Genomic DNA, 7,645 nt, shown 5'->3' on the forward strand with positions numbered 1-7,645 from the left:
TTTAAAAATACTTGTAAAACTAAAAGACTTTAATCCAAAGTCAGATATTTTTCTCCAGGAGAAGCATATGAACTTAATTTAGAAGTGGTCTGTGCCTCACCAGCCACAAACCTCACCACCCCTCACTGGACGTCACATGTAGTCTTTCACAGTAAAAGGTTTTGGACTTTTACATATAACAATTGAACTGATGAGCTCATTAATATCATGGATATTAAGGTCTTATTTCTTTTCTTTTTTTTAACCAGACTTGGGCACCTAAAATATAATTTAAAGTATGTATTTCTCATAGTTTGGAGAACAAATATTTGAGGGGAAAGTTAAAAGCATGGCCAAGCAGAGGCCAAAACATTTGTGACTTTACTTTTGTTGTGCTTCATTACTGTTGTATGAATTACTGCTGATGTCCTTCTTGCTAAAATAACTATTACTATTGGCGACTAGAGAACAAATTATGTATGAAATGAGTTTTTCTGCAAACTCTTTTCCTACCTGGAAATAAAACGCCTCAATCTCTGAGGCTCCGCCCTTCGTCCCATGTGGGTGCCGCCCATTTCATGACGTCCTTCTAGATCCGACCTCGCCAGAGTGCAGCATTTTGGAAAAGCCCTAAGAAATATGTGAATGGATCAAAATACTGCTTTGGGGTTGTTTACAGAGAGGAATAAACAGCATAATATACTTAAGATTTAGCAAAGTTTGAGAACTCCTTCACATTTTGACACAAGTCTAACATCTACTAACTAAGTGATACTTCTACTGGATAATTAAAGAGAAAAAAGTCAATTGCTTGTTTGCTTATTATATATTTATTATTATTATTTTTTTGCATTTGTGTTATTGTACTAAACTTGCCTTGTCTTACCTCAGTTCTGGTTTTTATTTTGCCAGCCAAACATTGTAACATAACTGCCCCGAGGGCAGCAAATATAGCAAAAACTAACTTATAAATAGATGGTGTGGATGCCATGCTGACATCTGTGATTTCCCTGTTTCCTTCAGCAGATGGTGAAGTTTGTTGGTGTGAAGGTTTTCCAATTATATGTGTTGAGAAAGTGAACCAGTTAGTGAAGCGTTAAACTGGAAATGATGCAGCACACAGTGGAAATCCAGATGTTTCAAAGCGTGCGTTCACCTCTTCGCATTGAGAGTAAATGAGTGAAACTTTGGCAACGAGCTTCCTGACCTTAGAATGGATCTTTAAAATTCTTCTGTTTGTTTTTTTGGTTTTTACTTCCTCCCTAAATGCCACCAGAAAAACCTCCCCCTAATGAAAGTCTAGTCTTATCTGTTCTCATGAATTTTAATGCAGAAGCAAAGATTACATTTCTCTAGATTTGGTAAAGCCAGAGGAAAGAAATGGCCAGAGATCAGATTGTATTTATGCGAAAGAACACTTATTGTTTTTCATGAATATATCTACTGCTAAAGTTTGGAATGCATATAAGGCAAAGCGGATCTTAAAGAGGTAATATTTTAAGATTCAACATTAAAAAAAAAATCCCCTTCCAATGATTGTTTTCAGCAATGCTGACTTTATTTTTATAATTTAAAGTCCCACTCCAACTATGTTTTTATCTATTGTAAAATAATTACCAGTGGCCTTTTAATTTTGGTAATTGAGATTTAAGCAAAAAATTAAGAAACTTGTTTTTTTTTTTTTGTGACAGAAGCTCATTAGAAATTTGCCTCTGAGTTGTGGCCCAGAAGTAACCCTATGTTGATATCCCAGAATTCCTTTGTCTATAATCTCACAACCCCAAGCTAACATGACTGTAACAAGCAAAAAAAAAAATAAATAAATAAAATAAAAATCTGTACAGCTTTGAGCCAGATAGCAGCTCAAACAGGGAAAATAAAGACGCCAATGGAGATATTTGTCTTCAAATGCAGGATTTAGAATTTCAGTGGAGCATGGAGACTTTGGCTTGTCCATTTTCGTTACTGTGTCACACACCTGAGCGTTTTATAACCACAGCTTTTTATCTGCTCCTGGGGCAAGTTTTGAGAAGCAGGTTTAACAAATTCAGAGTTCAAACCTGAACTCAGAGTTCACCGACTCAAAGTTCGAAAACTCTGAGTTTTGGTTTCAGGATTCAATCAACTCTGAATTGTTGGAACCAGAATCTGGTGTGAGCATCGCGACCATGAAAAAGTTACCTTCAGACCCGGTTGCTGTAGTGATTGATTTTGAGTTCAGCTTACCCTACTTCGTGAAGCCGGTTTGCTTTCACCCACTTTCACAAGTTTAAGGTATCTCTGTTTCTGAAACCGAATACTCAGTTTTTCCTGAATTTTGAGTTCACAAACTCAGAGTTTCAACAAAACCTGCTTCTTGAAACTGGCCCCAGATCCAACACGATTTAGATAAATACTCAGCAATGCAGTTTTAATCTTCTTTTAAGTATGTCCTCCATCACTAAAATATGCTATATGTAATGCTACAAAAACATGTTAAAAACAGCAAAAACACAATATTCATTGGAGTGGGCATGACATTTTATTTCGTGTCTATATTTTATATAATCCATTTAGAAAAACATGCAAACTAATTAAATATAGTAAAATGTTTGGTCTCTCAGTTTCAGACTCTACTCTTTAAGCTAAACCTCAGCAGCTTCAAAAAAGGCCTTCGTCAGCTGCAACAACTGAAGTTTCTTCCCTTATTTTGTTTTATTGCTTATAAAAATATCCCTGTTTGTCTTTGAATTCTCAGAAGAACAAATGTTCCCCCAATTTGCCTTTTTTTGTGCCAAGGGGTCACCTTTTTCTTTAAGATGAAATAAGGTTGCAATTGGCCACCAGGTTGCTGTGGCATCAGGAGACACTGTGTTCTACTTTTGGAAAACAGCTTAGGGACCAGTGAGAGCGTCTTTACTGGAGTGACGAGGGAAAAGGCAGGCAACGAATGCTCCAACACTCTTTGTGCAACAAGGAAAAAACATAAACCCAACTTTTGGTCTTGTCATTTCTTCCCCGCTGGCTTTTTCCAAATTTATATATAACTGAGGGGGAGAAAAAAAAAGACATTCTTGTGACTTTAGTTTCGACTTGTGACAATTTATTCAGTTTCCTGTGCTCAATTACTGACCCATGAGAGAAAAGAATAGAAATGGCCAGGAAAGGCAGTAACACCAACCTATCTCAGTGGACACTCCACTTGATTTCAACAGCTTCACCCCCTTTGGAGAAATACTGTTCCCTGAAAAGGCCCATATGCCACAGTGGGTGTGTAATGATCTGATTTGCCATGAGAGTTTGTCGTGTTTTTCTCCCACTGCTGCTCAGCTAAGCATTTAGATTACTTTGACTTGATCAGCCCACATGCTCTTGACTAAGACCTTTGGGACATTCTCCCACAAGAATAGATGTTTTCACTGTACTGCATGCACTTGTGTGTGGGTGAGTGGGTTTTTAATGCATGAGGTAAGATAAGGAATGAGGGAGAGGACAGAGGGTGAAAAAAGCTAGTCTTGCATGGACTAAGATTAAAATGCAGCAAAGTCAACTTATGCTGTTTCGGAATGATTAGGACTGAACTGGACTCTAAAAATCTTTATTTGGAATAAAACATAAAAAAGTCAATTACCTTGGTTAAAGCCACCTTGCCTGTAAATAAGTGGTCAAGTGGAATTTTACAAAAGTGAAGAAGGTTGAATGAACATCATACTTGTTATGCTGCCTTGTTTTGTTCTCAGTGTAGATGTGCAGCTGGTTCACCGGTGTAGGTACCACATTTGCTCGGTCTGGAAAATCGGCTTGGGTGTTGAGACTAGTGATGACGTCACACTAGGGTAACTGAGACAAACGACTTGGCTATTTTGCTCCGTTTTTCTGCACTGAAACTGTTGTTTATAATAAAGTTTATTGAAAAGAAAAAAGTGTTGAGACCTGGTCAGGCTATTATTGATTATTTTGCATTGACAGCTCCTTTACTAATGGCTGCTCTCCTCAGTGTGTACATCACCAAGCAGAAAGTGAGCTGCATATTCCAGCGGATTTTCCTCAGAAGTTCAACACTGCCAGGATGTATTTTGAAAAAATTATGAGCGAATAACCACTTCCATTTTTTATTAATTTTTTGTAATTTTGTAATTTTTTTAATTTTTTTGCGACCAACAACAAGCTAGGATGCTACTCCTGAGCACCCACTTAAGCGAAACCTTCACGTTTCCCGCCTGATTTCTCTCTATTAAAATAATGATCCTGTGATGACTCGTCTCAATTGAATTATTTTGTTGTCAAGGTTTTTGCAGTTGGTTGTAAATATTGAGCCCCTTTTGCGATTCTTAACGTATTTGTTTGGACCTTCTCGTCTCTTTACTCGGGAAGAGTCCGTGCATTGTTATGGCGGATGTGTGTCATTTCCCGTATCACGTGACGGTGGTCTAAAGGTCCAGACCAATCGCTATCTTAAACGTCATCAAGCCGCAACCCCCCGAGCCGATCTTGCAGGCAGAGTACATGTGGTACCTACACCGGTCAACAGCAGCAACATGTGTAATTGTCTCCGGACAATGACTGTCCACATCGAGTGCCACCCGTTACCCTGGGGGAACATAAAAAGTGGGCTTTTCTGCACCACTGGTCACTGGCAACTTAAGGTGTATTCTGACTGGACACACCTAAAGTGAACCAGTTTGTTTCCCCCGATAATTCAGAACAAAGTTTCAGTCTGAATAGGCGCAAGCAGACCCTGGTCCAGGACCTGGAACGCTGTCTTACCCGCCTTTCTAGGTGGTCTTGGTTTGTTTCCAATTGGACTGAACTTCAATTTGCTCTGAAATTCCTCAGTCTGAGGACATGCAGTTCATGCTGGGACCAGAACAACTGAACCAAAACGGCCACCGTAGCCAGCCATCAGCGGAAAAAACGTGGCGTAGCGTTGGAACAGCAGCTCATTAAAATGTGGTTGGATGAATGTGGGCTCATTAAAACAACTTTTAAAGTGATACACACTGTTTCTCACACTGTTTTCCCAACAATTATTATGTCAAACACTCATCACCATACCTTATCGCCGTAACATCCCCAATGACCATCTTGCAGAATGGCTCTGCCAAAGTAGCAGTAAAATGTGTTGAGCCTGTGTTTTCTTTACAAACGTTCAAAATCGATCAGTGAAATAAAACGTTTGAAAAAGTGAACAATCCTGGCAAGGATTTGCTAACCACAGCAGATCCATCTTTCTCTTTTTGCTCTGATCTACCCCTGTTACTGCTGGCCGATGACCGAAGAGATCTTTAGTCATGTGGTTCTGTTTACAAGCTTTGGTCCGGAAAACGATGGTCTGCTTGAATGCAGTCTGAATTCAGACCAGACGCAAGGTTTGGGACTTGATCTGAAACAATGTAAGAAGACTCGGATCAGAACAAATAATTTTAAGTCTAAATACACATTATAATCTTGTCAATTTACAAATGTATACATTTTTAGACAACTCCTTTCCCAAAAAAGTCTAGCAAGGGCAAAGACCCAGTGCCCAAGAAAACGAAGGTCAGGAATCTTCATGGGATATGTTGGATGAGTTTTGTGCAGGACCCATGGTGGCCGGGATCATCTGATTGACATCTCACCATTACTGGGCCCCGGCCCGTGTCAACGGCCTTCGGAGTGCTACCATTTCTAATAATTGGACGGTGGCAGTGGGATGGCGGCACTGGGGCAGGGGGCGGGACCGGAGGGTGGCAGTCTGAATTCAGCTGATCATCTGACGATTTTTGGGACCTTGGAGACCCTATCAGTCAATTATCATGCTGCTGCCTTCTTGTCACCCGCCTGTCATTGGGCGACTATTGACTGGTGTTTAAGTTTTAGAGAAAATTGTTCGGTCACAATAAAATTTAAACTTTTCTTTAATCATAGGCACATTAACGTTGGTCTTCCAGACCCCACAAAATAGCACAAGGGTTTTATACCGTACACGGTCGCCGCGCAGCATATAAAATTGCAACTGTCTCCTCCCAATTACAACTGCCCTGCACGTCACCTGCCAATTTTGCGGAAAAACTTGCATTTAGGTCGCCGCATGGTGGCATTTTGGGATATGTGATTGTAGTCTAAAGGCAGCATGGTCTTCCATCAGCATGAAGCCTCACGGTAGGGTCACAGTTTTACATCAACACAATACTAATAACCTCAGCCAGGGCACCAGTCCTTCAAGGTCGACAGAAAAGCAATTCAAGGCTGTCAGTTATTACATCCATTGAATAAAGGTAATATTTTCTGTTGCAGGCCCGTGCTGCTTTCACCTCTAAATGACACCAAACCCTTGGGGGCTGTCCACTGTAGACGCAGAAGAGATTGCGGACTATTAGATGTATCAGACATTTACATGCATCACTGCTTCACTTCCCCTCATTACCTGTAACGTTTCCGCTGGGAGGGAAGGCGATTTTTAGGTGGAATGCTCAAGAGACAGGTTGACAGGCTGAAAACCCGTTCCCCAGTTATGAACAGAGGCTTTCTTTTTTTACGATCAATCATGTTATCCCTGTAAACATTTAATTGTTGGCAATAAACAGAGGACCCCCAGTGATTTTTGCCAGTTTACCTCTTAGCAGATTAATTTGCATTCAAAATGGTTTAGTGCAAAAATATCTTTTGAGGAGCTTTTACTGTCTGTGTTTGGAGAATAGACTGCATCTGCATCCAAAGACATTTTATTTATGTACTTTTTGTGCATAAAAAATACATTGAGCTTTAACCATTAAGTTGGAACAGATTTGGTACATCGTGTTCTGTTTGCATCTAAGGGCTTACTGATGGATGTCTTTGCTGCATTCAAGAGCTATTTAAAAAAAAAAAATCTCTGCAACCTGTTCAGGTGTTTCTTGTTTACCTAGAAAAAAGAGCAAACCAATTTGTGGAAAAGTACAAGGATTACAATAGCTCCTGTCATTTTCAAGATCACATTTTTAAAATCCATGTTTTTTGCTAGTACTTTTCCACTTGTCAACTGGTCTTTGGCAGGACTTGCAACCTTTACAGCTAACCCTAATTAGACGACCTTCATTTTGAAGGCAGTTTCACTTGCTGCAGGCAAAGTAAGACCTCATGAGCATAGGATTATCATAATGATGATAACATGCAGCTTACAATTTAGGAAGGGCGAGTTTGACCAATGCATTTGGTAGTTGACCTGACAAGTCTGTGGCAATTAAACAGAGTCCGATTTCAAAAATGTGTTTTTGATGTTTTTAGCATTTTCTTGTGGTATTTGTCTGATTATGGAAGATATACATAAGGAAAATTAAGCTCAAAATGGAATTTTGGAGTATTTGTATATTGAAATCATTGTAAAATAGGAGCAGACAAAAAAATGAAGTTTGAAAAAGATCTTATATGTGCAGGCCACAAGCTACCCGATCCACTCGCAGACGACTAGATCCACATATGTCTTCATTTTCCTCTTATGAGCTGAAATCTGGATCAGAATCATACAGATGCATAGCTCCAATATTGCTCGACATTTTTGTTGCTGTAGTAATGTTATGTAGGGGGTGTGAGGGGCTGTAAGCTAGTGGGAGATGTATGGAAACTGAGAGATCTCAACAACTCAATTCGGAGGTGAATATCAGAACCTACTCCTGCTCTGCAGAAACTATGTCCTAGAAAACAACAGTTTTTTTTTTTTTTTTTTTTT

At 39.5% G+C, this 7,645-nt stretch overlaps 1 long non-coding RNA gene across 1 annotated transcript in view; it reads left to right on the forward strand.

The window, feature by feature from the left end:
* The window catches only part of LOC112142661, a 28,107-nt gene extending 23,620 nt beyond the window's left edge, over window positions 1-4,487 (forward strand). The window contains exon 7 of the long non-coding RNA XR_004949080.1: window positions 2,583-4,487. This is a non-coding gene — a long non-coding RNA (uncharacterized LOC112142661). The remainder of the gene's footprint in view (window positions 1-2,582) is intronic.
* Window positions 4,488-7,645: the final 3,158 nt, after the last annotated feature.

The sequence above is a fragment of the Oryzias melastigma genome, linkage group LG14, assembly GCF_002922805.2.
Source record: "Oryzias melastigma strain HK-1 linkage group LG14, ASM292280v2, whole genome shotgun sequence".
Classification (NCBI taxonomy): domain Eukaryota; kingdom Metazoa; phylum Chordata; class Actinopteri; order Beloniformes; family Adrianichthyidae; genus Oryzias; species Oryzias melastigma.